At 42.6% G+C, this 25,600-nt stretch overlaps 7 non-coding genes across 7 annotated transcripts; 5 read left to right on the top strand and 2 right to left on the bottom strand.

The window, feature by feature from the left end:
- Positions 1-4,142: 4,142 nt before the first annotated feature.
- On the bottom strand, positions 4,143-4,215 carry TRNAK-UUU (transfer RNA lysine (anticodon UUU)). The gene has a single exon. It is a non-coding gene; the product is annotated as a tRNA-Lys (tRNA).
- Positions 4,216-5,050: 835 nt separating this feature from the next.
- Positions 5,051-5,122, top strand: TRNAA-CGC (transfer RNA alanine (anticodon CGC)). The gene has a single exon. It is a non-coding gene; the product is annotated as a tRNA-Ala (tRNA).
- A 457-nt stretch (positions 5,123-5,579) lies between these two features.
- Positions 5,580-5,653, top strand: TRNAI-AAU (transfer RNA isoleucine (anticodon AAU)). Its single transcript has one exon. It is a non-coding gene; the product is annotated as a tRNA-Ile (tRNA).
- A 1,147-nt stretch (positions 5,654-6,800) lies between these two features.
- Positions 6,801-6,872, top strand: TRNAP-AGG (transfer RNA proline (anticodon AGG)). Its single transcript has one exon. It is a non-coding gene; the product is annotated as a tRNA-Pro (tRNA).
- Positions 6,873-8,109: 1,237 nt separating this feature from the next.
- Positions 8,110-8,182, top strand: TRNAK-CUU (transfer RNA lysine (anticodon CUU)). Its single transcript has one exon. It is a non-coding gene; the product is annotated as a tRNA-Lys (tRNA).
- Positions 8,183-22,619: 14,437 nt separating this feature from the next.
- Positions 22,620-22,710, top strand: TRNAY-GUA (transfer RNA tyrosine (anticodon GUA)). The gene is given in 2 exon segments: positions 22,620-22,656; positions 22,675-22,710. It is a non-coding gene; the product is annotated as a tRNA-Tyr (tRNA).
- A 2,289-nt stretch (positions 22,711-24,999) lies between these two features.
- TRNAA-AGC (transfer RNA alanine (anticodon AGC)) lies at positions 25,000-25,072 on the bottom strand. Its single transcript has one exon. It is a non-coding gene; the product is annotated as a tRNA-Ala (tRNA).
- Between the last annotated feature and the right edge of the window lie 528 nt (positions 25,073-25,600).

Raw genomic sequence — 25,600 nt, 5'->3', positions numbered from 1 at the left:
TACAATAAGCCTAGTTAGCATCCACTACCTAACAGTTACAATTTTTTTTCCTTATGACACTTTTGAGATTTACTTTCTCAGCAACTTTCAAATATATACGGAAGTCTTATTAACTAAATTGATTTTATTTAATAACATATTCCCTTTTCCAGGAGATCTTCCCAACCCAGGCATGGAACCCATGTCTTCCACATTGCAGGTGGATTCTTTACTGCTGAGCAACTGGGAAAACCAATAACTAAATATATATAACATATTTAGCTATATATTCATTTAGATATGAGTGCTAAAAAGTGCTGTCTGCACACTCTAACCGAGTGTGGTATAAAGGAAAGGAAAACTTGAATTTGGTGCTTATAGGAAGTGTAGGGTTGGCAAAGTGAAAAAGAGAGAAGACGATATGCTTTTAAAGATTAAATTTCTTGATTTATCCAGCAATATTTTTAGAGCTTTGATTATGTGCCAAGGCTAAAAGACAGGCCCAAGGGCCTTGCCTTCACCAGAGAATGATGGTATTCAGTTTCCAGAGACAAAGAAAAAGCTCGCCCATCTGAAAAGAAGAGTAGAAAAAAGCAAAAGTGAAAAGTTCCAAAGTTTGACTCCTTAGTTTCTAAACCATTCATCCTTGCAAGGAAAAACTCAAAGGCTGCTTTGCACAAAGGATTTAGCTCTAAGCATGACCTTTGATGAAAAGATCTAGAGAGTGCCCATGTCTTTCCACAACCCTGTAGCCACAAGTTGAGATTAGATGAAGCATAAGAGTAAAGAAACAGGTTGGAGAGAAATTCAGTCAGTCTCCTACACATGAACAAGTTTGGTTCTGAGAGCGTATTTGTTAAGTCTAGTTTGTTAAGTCCAAAAAAGTTAGCCTAGGTACCCAGCTACTACAATCGGCTACATAGTACTATACTGTAATAGGTTTCTAATACCTTTCACACAAAAAATAAAACATTTTTAATCTTATAGTACAGTACCTTAACCAGTGGAACTACCTCAAGGTACCTAGGCTTTCTGAGTGAAGGATGCAGGTTTTGACTGGTAAAGCAAATGATTAGAATTACTTTTTTTTAAATATATTTTTAAATTGAAGTCTCCATGGCTGAGCGATAAAGAATCTGCCTGCAGTGTGGGAAATGCTGGTCTGATCCCTGGGCTGGGAAGATCCCCTGGAGAAGGGAATGTCAACTCACCTCAATATTCTTGCCTGGAAAACACCATGGACAGAGGAGCCTGATGGGTTACAGTCTACAGGATCACAAAGAGTCAGATGTGACTGAACACACACACACACATAGTTAATTTACAATAGCATATAAGTTTCAGGTATACAATATAGTGACTCAAAAATTTTAAAGATAATACTCTATAGTTATCATAAAACATTGACTATATCTTCTGTGCTGTACAGTATATCCTTGTAGCTTATTTATCTTATACATAATAGTTTGCACCTCTTAATCCTCTACCTAGAAGTCATTTGATTTTAAATGCTTGAAGATATACCGGCTAATGGGGACAGGTTTAGAGATCAAGAGAATAGTACAGAATGGAGATATAGTTTGTCTGTATATAATTTAATACAGTGTCATTTTATAACTAACATATAAACTGCTCACTTCCTGGAACTGGAGTAACATTCTTGGCAAGTCTGTCAATTAGCCACGTAGCCCTTTGTTGTAGCATCTGGATGAGCATCCAGGTAGACCTTTGTTGTTGGCACACACCTCAGCAGGGTTGGTGTTTTAGCCCAAGATCCAAGCTGCAAAATGGAAAAGTTCAAGTGGCTGACTTCTCTTTCTATCTCAAACTTCCCCCAAAGGCTGCACATAGAATCCTTGGACTCTCATCTAACTATACACACTGATATATTGGTAAGTCCTTCATCTTCTCAAGAAGTGTAGCAGCTCAACACTTGAAAATATTCAATTTTGTGACCACCTCCCTCACCGCTTATCATGTTTAATTAAAGTTAGATGAAGTTTCTTTTCTTTTGAAAAAACTGTAAGCATTATTAAAAAACAAACAAAAATCTATGGGGTCACAGCCCAAATGCACTTTCTGCTGCTGCTGCTGCTGCTGCTAAGTCGCTTCAGTCGTGTCCAACTCTGTGTGACCCCAGAGACGGCAGCCCACCAGGCTCTCCCGTCCCTGGGATTCTCCAGGCAAGAACACTGGAGTGGGTTGCCATTTCCTTCTCCAAATGCATTTTCTTAGAGACAGAAAAAGCTTTCATTTACAGTTGAGTGGCCTTATCAAAGTTTTAAGGTGGTAAGTGCTTAAAGGAGAAAGTTTTTTCTGTAACTCATCACAATAATAATGATAATCAGATTGGGTTACTTCTGCGGTATTTTTCTTGCTGCAAATGCTACACTCTGAGGACGGCCTCAAGGTTCTCACATTATGAGGCTGATATGCTGCCTACCATGCCAACAAGTCAACTGACAAGGAGTGATCTGTTTTTCTTTTCTAGACGTTTTATAAAATGTTTGATAATTGCAGTAGAAGCCTGGATTCTTAACCTCTGGACTGCCAGGGAAGTCTTTTATAATTTTTAATAGCAAGGTAAAATCTTATTTGTCTGTAATTTGCTGGATGCATTAGGATGAAATTTCCACTTTGGGGAATTACCAAATGCCAAGTTATGCTTCTTCAGTAGCTCCTAACAGGGCAGAGATGGTGCCCCTGTGCTGAGGTGACCTGAGGCTTTGGGGTCTCTAGAAGAGAGAACTTGGATTTAGAGGAAAAGTCAGTGCAAGCAGATTACTCAGAGTGTAATAGGAAAGATTAAGTTACTTTCACCTTGGTATTCTGTTGCTTTTGCTATAAGTTAGTCACTAAAGGGATGTTGGCTATTAGCTTAAATTATAGGCAAGAGCTCATTTCTGGGAACCCTGCCTCCCATGTAATGAATGTTAAACTAAAATACCTTTGTTTAGCTCACAGGACACCTGACTAGGCCCTCCCGTGAATGGTTGCAGGAAGGAAGAAATTAATATACCCCAGAACCAGGACTTTGCTACCTCCCCTTTTACTATAAAACAAACCTGATTTCTAACTCAGAGAAGATGGTTCTTTGGGACACTAGTCCACCATCTTCTGTCTGCTGACACTGAATAATGTTGCTATTTCTTGCCCCAGAAACTAGTTTTTCAACTTATTGGTCTGTCATTCTGCAAGCCAGAGAAGGCAATGGCACCCCACTCCAGTACACTTGCCTGGAAAATCCCATGGACGGAGGAGTCTGGTAGGCTGCAGTCCACGGGGTCGCGAAGAGTCGGACACGACTGAGGGACTTCCCTTTCACTTTTCACTTTCATGCATTGGAGAAGGAAATGGCAACCCACTCCAGTGTTGTTGCCTGGAGAATCCCAGGGACGGGGGAGCCTAGTGGGCTGCCGTCTATGGGGTCGCACAGAGTCCGACACAACTGAAGCGACTTAGCAGCAGCAGCAGCCTGGTCTCGGTAACAAGCGCAGTACCTATTGTTCTGTACTGTATGTTACATTTCATTTTTTTTTTAATCACCCTACAGCCCAGTGATTCCAAATGAGGGTGATACAAAATGAATTTAAGGATGGGTATCACCCAGCATTTTTGAGACTAACATAGAATCCAAAATAGAATGCAATACATGTGGTAAGTGGTAATTCAGGCAAATTTTTGTTCCTGTTACACGTGTGTGTAGGGGTCCAGATGTAAACTAAAGTACAAATTGATCATGGCCAAAGAAGTTTGGAAAGCTCTGTCCCTGGGCCATGAGTTCTGAGTATGGTACCACTTCCTCTGTACAGTTTACCTGGGCATCCTCAAGGTGAGCGCTGAACAGAGCTCGTCAGAGTAGGAAAGAGAGAGCAGTTCCGCACATTGGTTGCTTTTCAAGAAAGAGTTTCGCCTTTGATAAATTGTGACCAGTGAAATTTTTAATTGTGTTCCAGAATCTAGGTGAAATGTTCTGTGCTCTGACTTCTGGCTAAAAGGCCCTTCTACAGTCTGAAAATATCCTGGGTTATGATAACTATGCCATGCTCATAATCCCTTCCTGGTTTTTTTTTTAGGGAAATCAGTCTATGATTTGAGCTTACTTTTCTTTCCGTTAGTGTTTTGGCGGATAAACGTGTAAGAGGGAAGAAAAAAACCGAAGCCGCCCGAACAGGGACTTGAACCCTGGACCCTCAGATTAAAAGTCTGATGCTCTACCGACTGAGCTATCCGGGCTCACGCAGGCAAAAACTAATACATTAACTATAGTCAATTTACGTATGCATTCAGATAACCCATTTAAGACATTTCGACTGTGATTCCGGTTCAGAGATGGCTCTTCGGAAACTGCTTGACATAGAAACTCAGCCGAAGTCTTCTTTTAGGCCCAGATATAACCATATTACATTAATTATAATGTCTCCCCAGTTCTTTCTCACTCTCTAGTATAGATAAACGCTGTATGTATAAATAAGCACTATATCTCTATGTTGCATATAGAGATATATACGATAGTAACATACAGAATTCAGCGCAGTCAAAAACTGCAGAATGTTGGCCTTTAGTTCCTAAGTTTCCCAGAGAAATAAGTCAAATAGTCTATATCTGGGCCCAAAGTGCTTTCAAAAGGAAGTCAATCCAAAGCTGATAATTTTAAGGGGTAATTAAATCATCTTTCGGTCGCACTTTGGACACCTGAATGTCGGTCGAGGGACTGAGGGAGCGATATGATTTCGTAATGGGTCTCAGCGATCTTTGAAGAAGAAGAAGAAGAAAAAAAAAAAAAAGGCAGCAGCAGCAGCAGCAGCAGCAGCAGCAGCTTTAAAAGGACAGTCCCACTCTTTCTTCCTCGTCAGATCTCTACGGTCTCTACGTTAAGTGCTTGACAGGGGTGCAGTCACTGTAAAGCTTTCTCCACTCGGGATGCAGATGAATGTTGCACCATTAACCATTTCAAGATTCCACTGAAAACGCAAAGAAGAATTTAACTTAAGCATTCAGAAAATCTACAGAGGAGGAAAAATCCAATTCAAAGTATTGGGAAGAACTGCAAACAGTTACTTTAGGGGTCGGGGATGTAGCTCAGTGGTAGAGCGCATGCTTCGCATGTATGAGGCCCCGGGTTCGATCCCCGGCATCTCCAGGTCCTTTTACGCTAAGTGATCAGAAATCATACCTTAAGAACATCTGTGAATACGTTGTATCTAAGCCTAATTTTCTATGATTCCCTTTTAGCCACGAAGTATAGAACTGTATGTGTAGAGAGGGAAGCAGGATAACCTTGACGTATTTTAGGATATTTTTATCTGAAATTGAAAACGCAGCAAAACACACCCAGTGTACATATGGCCGAAGAGGAACAACCTGGAAACTTGGAACGGTTGCTGGTCCGGAAACACTGAAAGGGGAGGAGAGGCTATTGTTGCTGAGTTATGGTACTGAAAAAGTAGGACAAATGGGAAAATAACGAAGTCTTCTCTGGTGTAGGTAAATCCAGTGGCTCAGATACATCATTCTATTCATAATAGCAAAACAAACAAAAATAGCAAGAATCGAAACAGTTTCTTATTAAGGCTTGGAAGAACCTCCTGGCATCAGGTGGCCGGTTAGCTCAGTTGGTTAGAGCGTGGTGCTAATAACGCCAAGGTCGCGGGTTCGATCCCCGTACGGGCCACAGTGAACTTTTAACTCTGTAGTGTAGTCTTTATTACTTTCCAATTCAGGGACTGACCCACGAGACAACCTGCTGCATGATTTTGCCACAAGACCAAACCATCCGAGGGAGTCCGGGCCACCTGTCTTTTCGGTAAGTCAGAGTGCTCGAAGTTTTGCCCTAGAGAAACAGAAAAGCAGCAGGACACCGTGTGTGTGTGTGTGTGTGTGTGTGTGTGTGTGTGTGTGTGTGTGTGTGTGTGTGTAAAATTCCATGGACAGAAGAGCAGGCACTTTAGGAATTACTAAATTCATTAGAAGGAAAAACTGTCACCAGAAAACACTGTCCTCAAAATAGTCTGAAAACATACTGAGATGCAGGGCAAGTGTGAATGATCTCTGATTGCTCAGTTGAGGATTCCTACTTGACTAGATCATCCCTCATCTGAAGGGAGGATTCTCACCTTGAGAACAGTTTTCTTCCTACTTTGAATTTTGTCGCTTTTGTTTGTTTGTTTTTTAAGTAAGAAACGACTAAGCCCTTTTCCAGAATCTGCCTTGCCGTCTGTCACCAACCATTCAGTCCAGGTTGATCGACATCAGTTGCCCTTCTGTTCGATCCACTCCTTGATGTTAACACCTCCTCAATCAGTCTCGTTTTCCAATAAAATCGACTTTCAGGACCCTAATTACGTGTCCTCTCGTTCCTTGAACAACGAATTTTCTTTCTTTATTCACCACCTCAGAGCTTTATATCCCGGGGAGTGAATTTCCACTATTTTCGTCGAAAATACTAAGATATGTCAATCTCGTCCAAAATGCAGCTTATTGGGCCTCACCCAGCAGGGACTTTGACTCAGCAGATTTGAAGAAGACTACAAGTTTCTGCATTTTAAGTAAACGTCGCGATTGTTTCTTACAAAGGATGGATCAGCGACTTTTGAGAAATAGGCTTTATACAAACCAAGCTTCGAAGAACTGGGCTGCGAAATCCAGGGAAGTTCTGAGCTAAGTCGATTTGTTTTTGAAACTAGGAAGAGAGGGTAGAAGGCAAAGAGAAACAGTGGGGTAAATGTAGTTTATAGTTATATACATCTACAAATGAAACAACACATGAAAAGCGAGAAGCTAAATATTTAATCCGTTTAAAAAAGACTGCTTTGGCGGGTGGCTCGTTGGTCTAGGGGTATGATTCTCGCTTAGGGTGCGAGAGGTCCCGGGTTCAAATCCCGGACGAGCCCAGGTTTTGTCTACCCACGCTGTCGAATTTTTGTTAAGTCAAACTCACCCACAAGAAATGGGTACATTTGCTGTTAAGTTAAACTGTTGTATTTTCATGTAGAAGTATGTAGGCTGTGTACTCACCTGATTCCAATAAATAACTTGATAATTAAGAGAGGCAAGTACTTTTAAGTTTTTGGTCTTATTCACTTTTCCAACAGCTATAAACTAACTCTTGCAAAGCCAAATATTTCTGGTTATTCTAGAAGTTTCAACTCCACGGTTGTGGCCATATGAAATGTATAGGAAGACGATAGTCACATCTAAATTCAATGTCATCCATCATTCATTCATCACATCAAAGAAATGGGTTCAAATGGAATAATCAAATATTTACCTATAGAGTTGTGAGGCTGGAAAATTTTGTACAAGTTTTTTTCGGCTTTCCTTGTTGCGTTTTCCTGCATTATTTAGGAATAGGGGCTCTGCTTGTTTATGGAGAAGGGGCACTTTTTCCGTACTGCTGGAATGTACTGTTGGTATACTCTTTAAACAGATATTTGTTTAGCATATTACAGTCAATGAACTTTTGCAGTCTGTGCTAAACAAAATACACAAAAATCATTGGATTCTATATTACAGTGGTTGTCAAACATTTTATGTCAAAATACAGTTGCAACACCCCTTCCCACCTCCCTTTTCTATGGGTATAAACTTTGATTATGGAGAAGGACAACAAATGAACGCGCATTAAGGGCCTGAAAAGGAAGTAGAAAACCGCAGGGAATTCCTTCAGGACCGCAGCTACACAGCGTGGCAAGAGGGGCCAGGGTTGACAGGTGACAGAAACAGGAGAGGAACCTCTTAGCGGGTTACGGAGAAGGCCTTGTGCAGTTCTGGGTTCGACGACCTGAGCCCTTTGGGCTTGTAACCAACCACTTTGTCAACCAGGCCTGAAGCTCTAGGAGAACCAGAGTTGGGGATCACTCTTAGGACGTTCAGATTACTACTCTTGGATTCCAGAAACAGTTTGTGGTCTATCAGTACAGGTTGGTAAGGATGAAAGGAAGACGGAAGAAGTGATTGGAGTGCGAGCCAATAATATCTAATAATCCTTACATTCTGAGCCGTTTCATATCATCTAGCTTACATAACAAAAGCAGTCAAATAAAATCTAGAATCCTATAATCACCGTCGGTCCAGGAAGTCTGTTCGACCTAGTCTCTTAATTCATTAAAGCAAGTTTTGTAGCTAACCGCCCGGCTAGCTCAGTCGGTAGAGCATGAGACTCTTAATCTCAGGGTCGTGGGTTCGAGCCCCACGTTGGGCGAGTGGTAACTTTTTCTCAATCTTTTCTCTCCGCTAGATTTCCGCACCTTCCCAATCTCGGAAACGAAGTTCCCCACCGTTGCCACACATGAGAAACTAGATTCCAAAACTGTCCAATACTGAATTATGGAATCCTGGTGACCTGCTACGGTTTACTGGCTGTTGAACTATTCTGGCCAGCTTTCTGGCTCCGCGAAGTTAAGCCTCATCGCCCCCTGGCGGCAACACTTTTTTTCCTGGCCTTATTAGAGCTTTTATTTTGATAAGAGATACGAAGTCTCTGGTAGGGCATTGGCTTTGTAGATATAAATTTCTGGGATGGTTCCCCATCAAAAACTATTTAGGATGCAAGGATGTTGGGAAAGATCAAGTGTGAGGGTGGAGAAGACAATCCAAACAACAGAAACCGTTTTGGGGGCAGAGGCAGTGATGTTAATGGAATTTTGAGAATGGTGATTCTAACTTTCTGGCTCAAGCAAGTGCCATTATCTAGCAAAGAGAGAGTTTCTATTACCACTACCGCATATACCCTTTCAGCTCCTGATCAACCACACATAACAGCACAATGGATCTTCTTATAAATGATAGTGGGGGCTTCCCTGGTGGCTCATGGTAAAGAAACCTCCTGCCAATGCAGATGTGGAGTTGATCGCTGGGTTGGTCAACCCCTGGAGAAGGGACTGGCGGGATCCAGTCCATGGGGTCAAAAGAGTCGGACACGACTTAGCCACTAAACAACAACAACACAACATAGATGAAAATCCAACCCACAACAGGTTGAAACTGCCTAGAAAGTAAAATCTAAAGATTTAAGCCTGGCTTTTAAAGTCCAAATTGCATTTCTGCCATTCTCTCTTGAATGAAAGTGTGGATAGTCGAGTTGGCTACCCTGGGTCTTGGCTACTGTTCCCGGGCTTTCTCTTTGTGGAGAGCAGGGGCTGCTCTCTCGATGCCGTGCGCGGGCTCCTCTCTTTGCGGAGCACAGTTTCCAGGGCTCGTGGGCTTCGTAATTGCAACCCTTGGGCTTTAGAGTGCAGGCTAGGTAGCTGTGGCGCTGGGCTCTGCGGAAAGTGGAATCTTCCCAGATCAGGGATCGAAACCCTGTTCCTGCTTTAGAAGGCAGATTCTTATCCATTTCAGTTCAGTTCAGTTCAGTCGCTCAGTCGTGTCCGACTCTTTGCGACCCCATGAATCGCAGCACGCCAGGCCTCCCTGTCCATCACCATCTCCCAGAGTTCACTCAGACTCACGTCCATCGAGTCCGTGATGCCATCCAGCCATCTCATCCTCAGTCGTCCCCTTCTCCTCCTGCCCCCAACCCCTCCCAGCATCAAAGTCTTTTCCAATGAGTCAACTCTTCTCATGAGGTGGCCAAAGTACTGGAGTTTCAGCTTTAGTATCATTCCTTCCAAAGAGATCCCAGGGTTGATCTCCTTCAGAATGGACGGGTTGGATCTCCTTGCAGTCCAAGGGACTCGCAAGAGTCTTCTCCAACACCACAGTTCAAAAGCATCAATTCTTCAGCACTCAGCCTTCTTCACAGTCCAACTCTCACATCCATACATGACTACTGGAAAAACCATAGCCTTGACTAGACGGACCTTAGTCGGCAAAGTAATGTCTGCTTTTGAATATGCTATCTAAGTTGCTCATAACTTTCTTCCAAGGAGTAAGCGTCTTTTAATTTCATGGCTGCAGTCACCATCTGCAGTGATTTTGGAGCCCCAAAAAAATGAAGTCTAATACTGTTTCCACTGTTTCCCCATCTATTTCCCATGAAGTGATGGGACCAGATGCCATGATCTTCGTTTTCTGAATGTTGAGCTTTAGGCCAACTTTTTCACTCTCCTCTTTCACTTTCATCAAGAAGCTTTTTAGCTCCTCTTCACTCTCTGCCATAAGGGTGGTGTCATCTGCATATCTGAGGTGACTGGTATTTCTCCCGGCAATCTTGATTCCAGCTTGTGTTTCTTCCAGTCCAGCGTTTCTCATGATGTACTCTGAATAGAAGTTAAAGAAGCAGGGTGACAATATACAGCCTTAACGTCCTCCTTTTCCTATTTGGAACCAGTCTGTTGTTCCATGTCCAGTTCTAACTGTTGCTTCCTGACCTGCATACAGATTTCTCAAGAGGCAGGTCAGGTGGTCTGTATTCCCATCTCTTTCAGAATTTTCCACAGTTTATTGTGATCCACACAGTCAAAGGCTTTGGCATAGTCAATAAAGCAGAAATAGTTGTTTTTCTGGAACTCTTGCTTTTTCCATGATCCAGCAGATGTTGGCAATTTGATCTCTGGTTCCTCTGCCTTTTCTAAAACCAGCTTGAACATCAGGGAGTTCACGGTTCACGAATTGCTGAAGCCTGGCTTGGAGAATTTTGAGCATTACTTTACTAGCATGTGAGATGAGTGCAATTGTGCAGTAGTTTGATCATTCTTTGGCATTGCCTTTCTTTGGGATTGGAATGAAAACTGACCTTTTCCAGTTCTGTGGCCACTGCTGAGTTGTCCAAATTTGCTAGCATATTGAGTGCAGCACTTTCACAGCATCATCTTTCAGGATTTGAAATAGCTCAACTGGAATTCCATCACCTCCACTAGCTTTGTTCGTAGTGATGCTTTCTAGGGCCCACTTGACTTCACATTCCAAGATGTCTGGCTCTAGATTAGTGATCACATCATCATGACTATCTGGGTGGTGAAGATCTTTTTTGTACAGTTCTTCCGTGTATTCTTGCCACCTCTTCTTAATATCTTCTGCTTCTCTTAGGTCCATACCATTTCTGTCCTTTATTGACCCCATCTTTGCATGAAATGTTCCCTTGGTATCTCTAATTTTCTTGAAGAGATCTCTAGTCTTTCCCATTCTGTTGTTTTCCTCTATTTCTTTGCATTGATTGCTGAAGAAGGCTTTCTTATCTCTTCTTGTTATTCTTTGGAACTCTGCATTTGTATGCCTATATCTTTCCTTTTCTCCTTTGCTTTTTGCCTCTCTTCTCTTCACAGCTATTTGTAAGGCCTCCTCAGACAGCCATTTTGCTTTTTTGCATTTCTTTTCCATGGGGATGGTCTTGATCCCTGTCTCCTGCACAATGTCACGAACTTCATTCCATAGTTCATCAGGCACTCTTATCTATCAGATCTAGGCCCTTAAATCTATTTCTTACTTCCACTGTATAATCATAAGGGATTTGATTTAGGTCATACCTGAATGGTCTAGCGGTTTTCCCTACTTTCTTCAATTTAAGTCTAAATTTGGCAATAAGGAGTTCATGATCTGAGCCACACTCAGCTCCTGGTCTTGTTTTTGTTGACTGTATAGAGCTTCTCCATCTTTGGCTGCAAAGAATATAATCAATCTGATTTCGGTGTTGACCATCTGGTGATGACCATGTGTAGAGTCTTCTCTTGTGTTGTTGGAAGAGGGTGTTTGCTATGACCATTTCACCACCCGGGAAACTTCCCTAGTGTGTTTTTAATTGCTTTCAAATTTCGGAAGGCAAAATTAATGCAAAGTTTGCCTAGTGTATATTAGAGCAAAAGGAGTTAGATGTTAACATTATATATGTCGCTTTGAAAACCTGGTAATTTTAACTGTACCTACCTATTGAGATCAATGGAGAAGGAAACAGCAACCCACTCCAGTGATCTTGCCTGGAGAATCCTAGGGACAGGGGAGCCTGATGGGCTGCCATCTATGGGGTCGCACAGAGTCGGACACGATTGAAGTGACTTAGCAGTAGCATTGAGATCAAAAGGCCCAGAACTTTTGATTATTATATTGAAAGAGTGCCCACTTCTGAGCACACTGGAGACATGACTGTTTACCACTCTCCAACCTTCCCCATCCAAATCTTGCTTTTCTCTTTACTCAGGAAACTGAATATTGTTATTAAGATATCCAATGTTTAAAGTTTGTATTTCACCTATTTAAATCAATAGCACCTATGGTTAGGCATATGGAATCACGTTTTAAAATAAGTTGACACCCTACAATTTGAAAGTATTGTCGATATAAACACAGTGAAACTGAGAATCATTGAAAATGGATGGACAAGCAGCAGCTTTCCTAGAAAGCAACTGTTTTCCAGTCTCCTTTAAAGACAGGAAGTCTTTTTATTAAGCATCTTTTCCAAGTTGGATACCTATTACAAAATTAAGGTGGTTGGAGTGACTTTTAAAAAATAGGCGACAGTGACAGAAATAGAGTTAAAAAATTACCAGTATTTATCTGCTAAAATCAAGGGAACTGAGATCCTTCCTGTTTCTGATTCATATGAACATTTTATTTACTAGAGAGAACACTCATTGAACATCTAGAGACCACATGTTGTGGATATCAAACCCTAAGTCTTATTGTAAAGCCTGATTTCCCTTTGTTCACTCAGCAGCCTCTGCTTAATGTTTTGGTTTCCTGGTATGATAAAAACTATAAAGGGATGTCCTACACAGAGGAAAAAATATTACTGGTGTTAATAAGTCATATGTCCTGTTGTCAATTACCTTAATGGATTTCTGGTATATAAACAATTTTTTGTGTTTCTTAGAACAGATTGCCTTTTCCCAGTCTTATGGCCATTGGGCTATCTTGTTAAAATTGAGTTAACCTGCTTAAAAAGTGAATTTCTGAATCCAAGTACCATGCAAACATCTCCAAGGCCAAGACTATCCCTGAGCTTGGTCCAGAACATAAGCTAACCTAACTCCTTACACCTAACAATTCAACTGCAAAGGAAGGTGGTTAAAAACAGCATAGGTTCCTGCTGGTTTCTTACTCTACTTGGGCTGCCAAAACAAAATACCACAGACTGGGTAGCTTAAATTAAAAACATTTAATTTTCTTGAGGTTCTGGGGGCTGAGAAGCATAAGATTAAGGCACTAGCTGATTCAATTACTGGTGGGCACTCTCTTGTGGGCTTATAAAGGGCTGTCTTCTTGCTGTGTCGTCAAAGGCAGAAACAGGGAATGAGCTTCCTGGATGTCTCTTCTTTCAAGAACACCAATCCGACTTTAATTACTTCTTTATTCCAAATACAGCCACACTGTATTTCTCAAAAGAGAAAAAACACATTATGACATCTTGGAATTCAGGAATTTGATACATAGTAAGCTCTCACATATTTGTTGAAGAATAATTTAGTTGCATCGCCTTTAGAATACTTAACACAATCTTTTATACATATAACATTGTTTAATAAACCTCACCTATCAAAATAACTAAAAAAAAAAAGAAAAACTTAAGTGGCTTTTTCTTAGGACAGGTAATCTGAAAGCAGAGTCCAGACTTTCTGTTCATGACTACAGTTTAACTGATCCTGGATTGAGCCATATATCAAAGAACAGCCAGAGGTCAGTAATTTAAGAAGCTGCCTACAAGAACATGTTAGCCTACAGTTAGATCTGACCTTGGGAGGACAGTCTCTGGAAGAAAAGTAAAGTCAGACACAATCACAATTTTGTGAATAATACATAGGTCTACAATTTTGTTCTTCTCCAGAGACTCCCATGAGCAGGATGAATCAAGATGTTTTTTGGTGCCACCTTGGTGTTTTCTACAGAGTATGTTGCACCTGCATGTATCAAAAGTCTATCAACTCATTCACTAGTCAATTTTGCTCAGGGTTCTTGTGGGGAAATTAGAAGTGGGCCTCAAGTCCAATGGAGCCCCTGGTCCTCTTCATTCATTAATATTCCTCTCTTTCAACCATCTGAGTGGCTCCTATCTTTTATTGTTTTCCTTCTTATTTTTTAGCCTAGAGCAATCTTTTTTCCAATTCCTTTTCTCCTTATAGTAAGAGCATCATTCCTCTCTCATTTGTGGCTTACCTTTCTTCTAGTTACTTTCCTTCCAGGAATCCAGGGCCCCTGCCAGCTGTTTTGCATCTGTTTTTCTCTGTCATTGTTCCCTGTTATTGAAAACTTTAAAAGCCACATCTGCTAACTGAGAAGGGTAAATTCCAAATGCAGCATCTAACTTTTGTAACATTCTTCTTATATCTGATGCACTTTGCCCAATGAAGGTCTTGTTTACCATCATATTCTCAGGGGCCTTAGGGTCTCTATCAGTGTAGTGCCCATAAGCTTGATAAATTCTTTCTAGAAACTCTAATGGGATCCTCACTGAGCTTTTTGGTATCTCCAGAATTTTGTTTAAGCTCTTTTGCTTAGCTACCTGCTAAGATGCACTTTCTGTAATGCTCTAGATGTGGCATGTCTCTGTTTTTAGGATCCCAGTGAGGCTCACTGGTAGGAACTGCCTGATTTGCTTCTGGAGTTCCATCTAGGTCCACTAGATGAAGCTGGCACGCTTCCTCTCTAGCTATGTCAATGACCATCCTCCTTTTAATCTCAGTCACCATTAAATTCATAAGGGTGTGAATGTCCACCTGAGAGTGACGGTGAATGGCAAAGACAGAAGTGAAAAGTTGTCAGGTGGTGTGGGTCCTCTCAGGAAAGGGGGTTACAGTTTTTCCCGTTAAATCTGAAGTTGAGAATGGATTGTGCATCCATAGACATCCGGTTGGCCTTTTGCCTTAAAGCCTCCTATGGAATATCCGCTCAAGAGACTTTGCCCCATTTTGAAAGTGGCTCTCGGTTAAAACTGAGTGCCCTGTAGGGCCTTAGGTGGTTAAATCTGAAGTTGAGAATGGATTGCGTATCTATAGACATCTGGTTGGCCTTTTGCTTTAAAGCCTCCTATGGAATATCCGCTCAAAAGACATTGCCCTGTTTTAAAAGTGGCTCCCAGTTCAAACTGAGTGCCCTCTAGGGCCTTAGATGGTGATACGAAACTAAGTGCCTTTGCCTCAGGGATTAACATAGAAACTTCTAATCATTCCCCATAAGTAGGGAAAAGATGAAGATGTGAAAGGAGTGAGTAGGTCCGCGGCATGGGAGCAATCTGAACAGTTACCTGGTCAGGAAGGGGAGCCATATTGGCCAGAGTGGGATTTAAGGTGTGACATAACATGCCCTCACTCTCATTTTCTCCTGCTCCCTTTCATACAACAGATTTTCTCTTGGGTTTACTTTCAGACTGCTGCACTGTAGGCGGGCAGTCATCTGACTTCTTTTCCTCTTGATGTAATAGCATAAATGCTGTGCATAGGGAATCTCACCCTTTCCCCTTGCCCTTGCACAAAACAATTCCAATTGCAAGACTGTATAGTAACTGAGTGAGCCCTTCAGGTGTCATCGCTTTTCTGATCCTAATATATGTTGGAGCCATACATTGTCGTAATAGAATATCATCTCTTTCTTAGTCATAGGCTCACAGCTATATTTTGCCCACTTATTTAAGATAACCCCCCAAAAGGCTTTCCTTAGGGATAGATGGAGTATTTCCCATATTTAAAAGTTCAAGAACAACAAAGCACCAAAAGCACAAACAAATCCCAACACTAAAAACACACATTCCAACAAGAATGAACAGAGTAGAAGGAAACAAACCGGTTTCAAGTCGGGTAGAGTCCAACAAGTGGCCTCTCCAACAGGGTATCTCAAAGGCAAAACAAACTGGCTGGCCTGGTGGAGGAAAACCCCAACTGTGTGGGGGAGGGTGTTCCCTGTTGTCCACTGAGGGCGACTCACGCTACTGGATGGTCAAGTTCTTCAGTTCCTAGAAGTCTGTGGATTTCTTGCTGCAAGCGTTTGGTGCCGCTTCAGGGGATTTTGAAGGGGAAGATTCTCAGAACAAGTGGCGCCTGTAGCTGCGAGGGCCTTACCCTAAAATTGTGCAACCTGCCTGCTGGCCTCTAGCAGCAAGGCCCTGACCGGCATCGCTAAAGTTTGTGATCAAGTCCGAACTCCTACTTCCCGTCCCACACAGGTCAATCCACACAGAGATGAGGTGTTGGGGAAAGGAATAGCGACTTTATCCACAAAGCCAAACAACTGCAGAAGACGGTGGTCAAATGGCCTCAAGAACCCTGTAGTCTGGCTTGGATGCTAGTGTCTTTTATGGAACAAAGAGGGGAAGGTGAAGCAATAAAGTTAAAACAAACAAACAAAACCAGTAAGTTGTTGCAAATATTTTCTTGTTCTCACCAGACTCGGGAGGGGATATGATAATCTCTTCTTTCCAGCATCCATTCACAGGGGGGCTGGAACAGGGTGTTTCTCTGGAAGCTAAACAAAGGTATTTTTTCACCTTAAGCCCCCAGGCCTGGGAGGCACGGTTCCTGGAGAAAGGCTTTTATGTATATTTTAATCCTTAGACAACATCCCTTTAGTGATAAATTTACAATGAAGCTGAGTGAGTGAAGTCCAACTCTCTGCGACCCCGTGGACTGTAGCCTACCAGGCTCCTCTGTCCATGGGATTCTAATAGAATGCAAAGGTTAAAGTGTTTAGTCACTAAGTCTTGTCTGAGTCTTTTGTGATCTCTTGGAATGTAATGCTCCAGGCTTTTCTGTCCTTGGGATTTCCTAGGTAAGAATACTGTAATGGGTTACCATTTTCTTCTCCAGGGCATCCTCGCTATCCAGGGATTTAACCCGCGGTCTCCTGGTTTGGCTGGTGGATTCTTTACCATTGAGGAATGTGGGTTCAAAGGTTAAAGTAAAGGAAATATGTTTAAAATGGTGTCAGATTTCTTCTTTCCTGTTATGGTAAGATTCAAAATTTGTCTCCCACCTGCATCTAAGAATACTTATGAAGGTGAAAAAGAAAGGAACTCCAAAACTTTCCTGCTTCTTAACACTTTCACATTGTTATACTTTATTGTGTAAATATATGGAAAAGAAGGCTAGGTTTGTTGCAGGGAAGAGCCAGTTCTGACTCTTTTTGGAACTGTTTCTTTGACTTGATTTGTGTTGCTTTTGTTATTATAATCATATATAATGGTCTGCCTCAGAGAACCCTGCCCCTGTGCCTGACTGTCAAACTCAGGTGCCTTTGGTCAGCTCACAGAGAAATAATCTGATGCTGCCTACTTGTGAATGGCTGCAAGAAAGAAGAAATGAACACATCCCTTCCACAAGGTGGCCATTCCTAGAGATGTTTTGTAAGACTGATGGCCCTTATTACTTTACTTCCTCAACACCCCCCATCTCTGTTCTAGAAAAGAATGTGGCATCCAGACCCAGATAAGATGGTTCTTTTGAAGTATTAATCTGCCACCTTCTCCGTCAGCTAACTTTCAGAATAAAATCCTATTCTTTGCCTCAACACATTGTCTCTCGGTTAATTGGTCTGCTGTGCAGGGAGTAGAGCGAGTTCGAACTCAGTAACGTATGTCTCAATTACAAATTGGCACTTGCCATGGGTGCTTGCCATCTAACTCTACAAGGATTAAATCATGTGCTGCTGCAGCTGCTGACCTTCAACACCCCCTGAAAGGAGTTCAGGGTGGAGTGCAGAAATGAGGCAGTCTGTGCTCCAGGAAAACTGGTAGGACAGGTCTTCCAACAGTTAGATATTATTAGGAGGTGATTTTATGAACCCAATTCTAGTATCTCCTCAAATCTAGAACCGCACTAAAATCCTTCACGGTGATGACTGCTCTTCATGACTAACAGAAGCTTCACGAGACTGAGAAACTTTCTGTAAAAAAAGAATCTGAACTTGATTGCATGTACTTCCCCATTACCAAAATCATATATATACTGACCGTCTCCCCTAACTCTTTGGAGCAGTTTCTCAGAGCTATCTCAGGCTGCAGTCCTCATTTTGTGCCAAATAAAACAACTTGCAACTCTCATGTGCATTTTTTCTAAGTCGACATATGGAAGAACCAGATGTGATTCTTGACCTACAAAAATTCAAGTTATTCACATATGTACACACACTCCTCAGAATCTCTCAAATCTACTACTTGTTGTTTCCTGAAAGCTCCTTAAGGCCTGTCTTAACTGCCTGGATCTTCTGTATTGTAATGTGGAGTGGTAGAAAAGGAAGGAAGGAATGGATACTTTTTGCATTTACTTTTACAAAATAGATAGTATTAAGTATATCTATAAAATAGGATAGCTTATTCAGTCAGTTGGGGCTGGTGAGGAGATAAAATTTCATATTTAAACCATTCAGACTACCCCTCTCAAAACAGATGTTTCAGTTTTATGAAGACTTGAGGCAGTAAATGACCAGATTAAGTGATTCAGTTCAGTTTAGTTTAGTTCAGTTGCTCAGTCGTGTCCGACTCTTTGCGACCCCATGAATCGCAGCACGCCAGGCCTCCCTGTTCATCACCATCTCCCAGAGTTCACTCAGACTCACGTCCATCGAGTCCGTGATGCCATCCAGCCATCTCATCCTCGGTCGTCCCCTTCTCCTCCTGCCCCCAATCTCTCAGCATCAGAGTCTTTTCCAATGAGTCAACTCTTCGCATGAGGTGGCCAAAGTACTGGAGTTTCAGCTTTAGCATCATTCCTTCCAAAGAAATCCCAGGGTTGATCTCCTTCAGAATGGACGGGTTGAATCTCCTTGCAGTCCAAGGGACTCGCAAGAGTCTTCTCCAACACCACAGTTCAAAAGCATCAATTCTTCGGCACTCAGCCTTCTTCACAGTCCAACTCTCACATCCATACATGACCACAGGAAAAACCATAGTCTTGACTAGACGGACCTTAGTCGGCAAAGTAATGTCTCTGCTTTTGAATATACTATCTAGGTTGGTCATAACTTTTCTTCCAAGGAGTAAGAGTCTTTTAATTTCATGGCTGCAGTCACCATCTGCAGTGATTTTGGAGCCCCAAAAAACAAAGTCTGACACTGTTTCCACTGTTTCCCCATCTATTTCCCATGAAGTTGTTATGCCCAGAGTCCGAGTCCCCAAAACTGAGACAATAAGACGTCCACAGCAATGCAAAAGCATAAAGGGGTTTATTGCTAGCTCAAGTTAGGGCCCAGGTCTCATCCAGCACAGTGGAATCCGACAAGAGTCCCGAGATCTGAATCACATCTACTTTTATACAGACGGTTCTTTGTTCCTGTGACAGCATAGCTGATTGGCTAAACCATACGCGCGTGCACACGTGCAAGCGCAAGGGACTTTTAACCTCACATCCCTATCCGGATTGGCTCAGGTCTGGCGCCGGTGGCGGACTATGGGAATTTTTTTCTGATTGGTCCAGCTACACTGCCTGTGGGAGTTCCCAGTGCCTCAGCTTTCCTAGAGACTGAACCTCAGGCCTAGCCTGCCCCTTAGAGCCTGTCCTGGCTCCAGTTTGGTCCTAACAGAAGTGATGGGACCAGATGCCATGATATTCGTTTTCTGAATGTTGAGCTTTAGGCCAACTTTTTTGCTCTCCTCTTTCACTTTCATCAAGAGGCTTTTTAGCTCCTCTTCACTTTCTGCCATAAGGGAGGTATCATCTGCATATCTGAGGTTATTGATATTTCTCCCGGCAATCTTGATTCCAGCTTGTGTTTCTTCCAGTCCAGCGTTAGCAACTTGCTTTTAAATGTTTTGTGGAAAGTTTTACTTTCGCTTTAGGTTAGAAGGATTCGTTAACAAAACAAACCATTTGTTACACACAAATAAACAATTTGAATTTATAACAGAGATCATTTGACTTAATTCTTAAAAGAAATAGAAACAATAGAGAGAAGTAACAGCATATATATCATCAAAAGGAGACGACCTACAGCCACACTTGGACAGCACCGGGAAGTCCCAAATGACAGCAATCTGGAGTTTAGTTGGGAAAAGGTCCCAGGCGATGCGTCTCACCCGTGAGACTTCAAATAGCAGCTTTGGAGGCTCCCACTTGCCAACAAAGGTCCATGGTTTTTCCAGTAGTCATGTATGGATGTGAGAGCTGGACTATAAAGAAATCTGAGCACAGAAGAATTGATGCTTTTGAACTATGATGTTGGAGAAGACTCTTGAGAGTCCTTTGGACTGCAAGGAGATACAACCAGTCCATCCTAAAGGAAATCAATCCTGAATATTCATTGGAAGGACTGATGCTGAAGTTGAAGCTCCAATACTTTGGCCACCTGATGCGAAGAACTGACTCATGTGTCAGGGTAGTGTGTGATTTCCTTGGTTCTGTCTCAAAGGCAACAAAGATTTGACAGGGTGGACCAGTGTTTCAGCTCAGTTACAACTAAGTTTTATTTGGGGAGCAAATTACAATACACTCTTGAGGCGTGACAGTGGGCCTACCCCAAAGGAGAGACCTCAATGCGTCTTGGCTTCCTCTTTTTATAAGTTTTGTCTCCTTCCCCCTGAGCCTGCCCTGTGTAAATTGGGCTAGCCAAGAGGGCTGTTTGTTTCACCAGAGGTTCTCACTTCAGTCCACAGATTTTGTTTCATTTTTGCAGGCTTTTTCCTTTGTCTTCTGGCCACCACCATTTTGGACTCCTTTTTCCTATTCTAACTACCTAACATTTGGAGAAAACTTTGATGCTGGGAAAGATAGAAGGCGGGAGGAGAAGGGAGATGAGATGGTTGGATGGCATCACCTATTCGATGGACATGAGTTTGAGCAAGCTCTGGGAGTTGGTGATGGACAGGGAAGCCTGGTGTCTTCGGCTTCCTGGGTCTTCCAGTGTCTCCTGGGCTGCAGTCCATGGGGTCGTAAAGAGTCGGACACGACTGAGCGACGGAACTAAACTGAACTTGTAATCCCAGGATGCAAAAAAGCAGCTCTGGTTTTACTTTTACATTATTACAATGCTTTTTGTTTTATCTTGCCAGTCATAGGTTAAACCCCAGGCACGGTTGACCAGACCTCCAGGGGCTCGAGGATTTCAAGACCTGCTCCCTTTCTTATCTACAGTCTTCCCTGACTTGCTGTGCTTGCAGGCAGGCTCAGAATCCTGGCAAAGTCCAGGCAGATTAGAAACTATTCAGAGGCCTGCTATCCTGCTTCTGAAGCTTGAGTAAGACTGCCTCTATTTAAATTTCCCAAACACCTATTCAGACAAAACTTATAAAAAGAGGAAGCCAAGACGCATTGAGGTCTCTCCTTTGGGGTAGGCCCGCTGTCACGCCTCAAGAGTGTATTGTAATTTGCTCCCCAAATAAAACTTAGTTGTAACTGAGCTGAAGGAAATGGCAACGCACTCCAGTATTCTTGCCTGGAAAATTCCATGGACAGAGAAGCCTGGTAGTCTACAGTCCATGGGGTCGCAAAGAGTCGGACATGACTGAGCAACTCACTTCACTTCAACACCTGTTCAGAAACAGACAAACAAAAAGCAAATATTTGTGCCATGGAAGAGTGAACGCTAGTCTCAGTGTTCTACTTGCACAAGGGGTTCGTTTGTCCAATGTGTATGGCTCCACGTATTGTTGCAGGAAGGGGGATCCCTTCCAGGGCCCAAAATTGGGCTGTTAGTTTGTTGCAGGAAGGGGGACTCCTTCCAGGGCCCGAAATTGAGCTCTTGTCTGACACTGGGAAGTGAATTGTCCGAGGAGACATGTGCTGACAAAGCAAGAGATTTTATTGGGAAAGGGCGCCTGGGCGCAGAGCAGGAGGTTAAGGGAACCCAGGAGAACTGCTCTGTCACATGGCTCGCAGTGTCGGATTTTATGGTGATGGGATTAGTTTCCGGGTTGTCTCAGAGTCCTTCCGAGTGGTGCACGCATTGTTCAGCATGCCAGAGAGGTGGGTTCCAGGAGGTGGTCGGATATGTGGTGTTTCCTTTTGACCTTTCCCAAACTCTCCGGTTGGTGGAGGCTTATTAGTTATGTTCTTTATCAGAACTTCCTGTCATAAAACAACTCATGCAAATGGTTACTATGGTGCCTGGCCAGGGTGGGCGGTTTTAATTACTGCGCTTTCCCTAACAGTATGACAATGTAAAGATCTTTAGAGGAAGTAGAGATCAAAGCAGATTCCTCATGTCGGTTGCCACCTCAAGTGGATTTCATTTAGGAGAGAGTAATAGCCATTTTGAGGTTCAGACTGCCACAGAAAATTAGACTAGACTCATACTTTGCAAAATTAACTAGTATTTGAATGACAGTACTTTCTACTTTGTTAGCTTTAAAATATTATTTTAGCTCCGCATGGACAGATTGTTTTTTGAGTTTAGAATTAGTATGATAGTCTGGTTTATCTACAGGGACTAATGTCAATTAAAGTCTTAGTGTGGTTTGAAGAGTTTAACCCGGTACTTGTTTTCTTCCTCCTCCTCCTTCTATTAATTATCTGTTAAAATTGCAGATTAAAGTACTTCAAATTCTAAGACTGATTATTTAAATTCATTCATCACAGTAAAAGACAATCGTTGCTAAATTTTTGTTAGCTCCTCATGCATCGTTGTTTTATTTTCTCTTTGCAAACCAGTGGATGCTACCGTTTTCACCTTGGCCCAGGGTAGTCGCCCTGTGAAGGAGTGCTAGGTTATTTTTAAAAAGAAAGAAAACGTAGAGGCGACCAGAGCGTATTTATCAACGGCATGGGTGAACAAAACAACAAGCGCCAATGGTCTCCTAACCTTACACAGCGATGGCATCCTCTGCGGGTTAGCAATGGAATGTAATTCCTTCGATAGCTCAGTTGGTAGAGCGGAGGACTGTAGTGTTAAAAGACCATAGGCATCCTTAGGTCGCTGGTTCGAATCCGGCTCGAAGGAGTTCACATTTTGTATGGTTTTAAATTAAATCCCCCACCTTAAGGCCTTTGTCAGTTATATAAATACTTGCTGTGCATGTGTTGAAGACTCAACTGTGCCCAGGGAATATGTTTCTTTAAACTATTGTTCTCCGTAACAATTTCTAACACGCACGATCACACTTCAGCACCATAGTTCATTAAGGGCCGGTGCCGCAGAGAAGTCCGGAACTCCGACCAGGGGATCAGAGTTGGGCCCGTTTTCAGCAAAGGTGGTGGTGGTCTAGTGGCTAAGTCACGTCCTACTCTTTTGCGACCCCAGGGACTGTGGACCGCCAGGCTCCTCTGTCCACGGGATTTCCTAGACAAGAATGCTGGAGTGGGTTGCCATTTCCTTCTCCAGGGGGTCTTCCCGACCCAGGAATCAAGGAATCCGGGGACAAGTCTTCGCCACATTCCTGGGGATCAGAAGACCCAGGCGGGAAGGATCCGGGGGGAAGGGCGGCCTGCTGGAACAACGCTCACCAATGGTTAGTAACTGATGGAGCACGAGCGCCCCCTGGTGTTACTAGAGTCCTCGGTTCAATCGCTCTGCGACCCCTTGGACTGCGGCAAGCCAGGCTTCCCTGTCCATCACCAACTTCCGGGACTTGCTCTTTTCTTCCCCGGTCGATGCTCTACTACTGGCAGCCACCTACAAACTCTGGAGGCGGAGGGATGAAATTCTACCTCCCCTTCTAGGTTTAGTTATGCAAAGAAAGGTGATTCTCATTACTGGCTGGGAAACATGGGTGGATGACGGAATCACCTGGGAATATTTTACAAAGTGCCCATACTTGTGCCACTTTGGCGGTGGGACCTAGACATTGGTAGTTTTAAAAGCTCCCAGATAATTTGAACATGTTGCAAGATTTGAGAACCACTGCAGAATAGAAGTTTTTAGGAAATTAATAGACAAGGGGAAAATTGATAGAATTTTTACTCAATTTGAGCATGAGCTCGAGGTTGAGCTCTCTTAACAATAGAAAACAACTGTTAATTTTATGCCAATTTCATTAAAATAAGTTAACCACACTTCTACCCCGTGTGAAAAATGTGATTCCGAATACATACGGAAGAGTTCCCAACTATAAAAAATATTAAGTAAGGAAGAGTTGTCTGAGAATATATGCCTGACACTTTTGCATGTTCCTTCCCATGCTTCAGAACTTTTATTCTGTAAGTAAGCAATTCGCAAACTTTGGTGAGTGAACCACCTAGAGAATTAATGTAGGACACAGAAGTCCAGGCTTAATGAACTAGATTTGAGAGACATTGCCTATAACACATTGGCAACTACCAATATTAACGGCTAGAACTGGTAGTATCCTTGCTCTTTGAAAGCGAATTGAGGGCAAAAGAGTAGACAAGAAAAATGGTTCAATTTTCTTTTCAAAAATAACATGGGCCTTGGATACACAGTTTATTAGATTGTCCTGGATTTTCTCACCAAGGCACCAGAGCTTCCAATTCAAACAAGTTCTCCACTGCGATTTCTCTCCCGTGCTGTGCTGGCCTCCTTACTCGCTTCAATCGTGTCCGACTCTTTGCAACGCTATGGACTGTAGCTCTCTAGGATCTTCTGTCCAGGGGATTCTCCAGGCAAGAATAAGGGAGTGGGTTGCGCGCTCTCCTCAAGGGGATCTTCCCAACCCAGGGATCGAACAGGCGTCTCTTAGTCTCCTGCACTGGCAGGTAGGTTTTTTACCACTACCGCCACCTGGAAGTCCTTCCCTCCCATAATTAGGCCATATTCTGCAAGATTCCAGTATTAGTGCCAGCAGCAGCCCCACCAACTCCGTAGAAACAGCCAGATGACTTCAGAAGAGGAAGAGTGAATGTAAAAAACAAAAAGCCCAAACCTCAAACATACCTACATATTCTTTAGCTCGTCACAATCGTGTTAAAAAGTACATAAAGCTATTACCTCCCAAGTTTTCAAAAAAGGTTCTGGAAATCATTTGTTTCAGTTGTAAGAATCTGAGGTTATCTTCAAAATGTCAGATATGTGGGAAATTGATTCTGAGAATAAAAATGTAACATTAACGTATAAATAACTGGAATGTAGATGTGTAAATTCACCTGGTAGAGACAATCTTCAAAAACGGAGAGAAAACCCAAAGAATCCCACCTTGCCTACCCTATCACTGAAGACAAAGGTGAGATCATCAATATTACTGAATTGTGTCTTTAAGTGGTAATGCTTAAGCAAGGTGTACATTATTTACTGAAGCATGGGAATAAAGCCCAAAGCATAGGTGGAACATAAAGCTGGAGAATGCGGGCATCGATCCCGCTACCTCTCGCATGCTAAGCGAGCGCTCTACCATTTGAGCTAATTCCCCATCCAGATGGATAAACTTGTCTTCCTTTCTCGCTTTAATATCTGAAAGTAATTCAGAACTCGTGGCCACTGCCATTTGTACCTGTGTTCGATATTGCACAAGAGTTTCACACTGGAATTATATCTACGGAAACCGGGGACAGGGAGGAAATTGCAGGTGCATCCAGAAGGGCAATTCAAGTTTCTCAACCAATGAGACTCGGCTTTTGGCCATCCCAACAGTTCCTTCCAATTCCCTCACTCCTAAGTTTTCCACCGGTTGACTCTGCTAGCTCCAGAAACAGATTCTCCAGAGTTCGTACAAATGTCCCCAAAGATCTGCTTTCCATCTGGCTTTAAAAAAAAAATCTCCATAGGTGGACACAAAGTCACGAGGGGATGTGCGTCCCAGTAAATTCCTCCCTTCATTCTGACTTCGTAGTCCCAATTTGGATCAAGCGTGTACAAGTTATTTTTCTAAGGTAAATATTAATAAGAGAAGAGAATATAATCATGGTTACATGCTTAGATCTGGATTCTCTGCAAAACA

Source organism: Ovis aries, chromosome 20 (genome assembly GCF_016772045.2).
Source record: "Ovis aries strain OAR_USU_Benz2616 breed Rambouillet chromosome 20, ARS-UI_Ramb_v3.0, whole genome shotgun sequence".
Classification (NCBI taxonomy): domain Eukaryota; kingdom Metazoa; phylum Chordata; class Mammalia; order Artiodactyla; family Bovidae; genus Ovis; species Ovis aries.
Note: the sequence above shows the minus strand (reverse complement) of the source record. Positions and strands in the feature narration are given on the sequence as shown.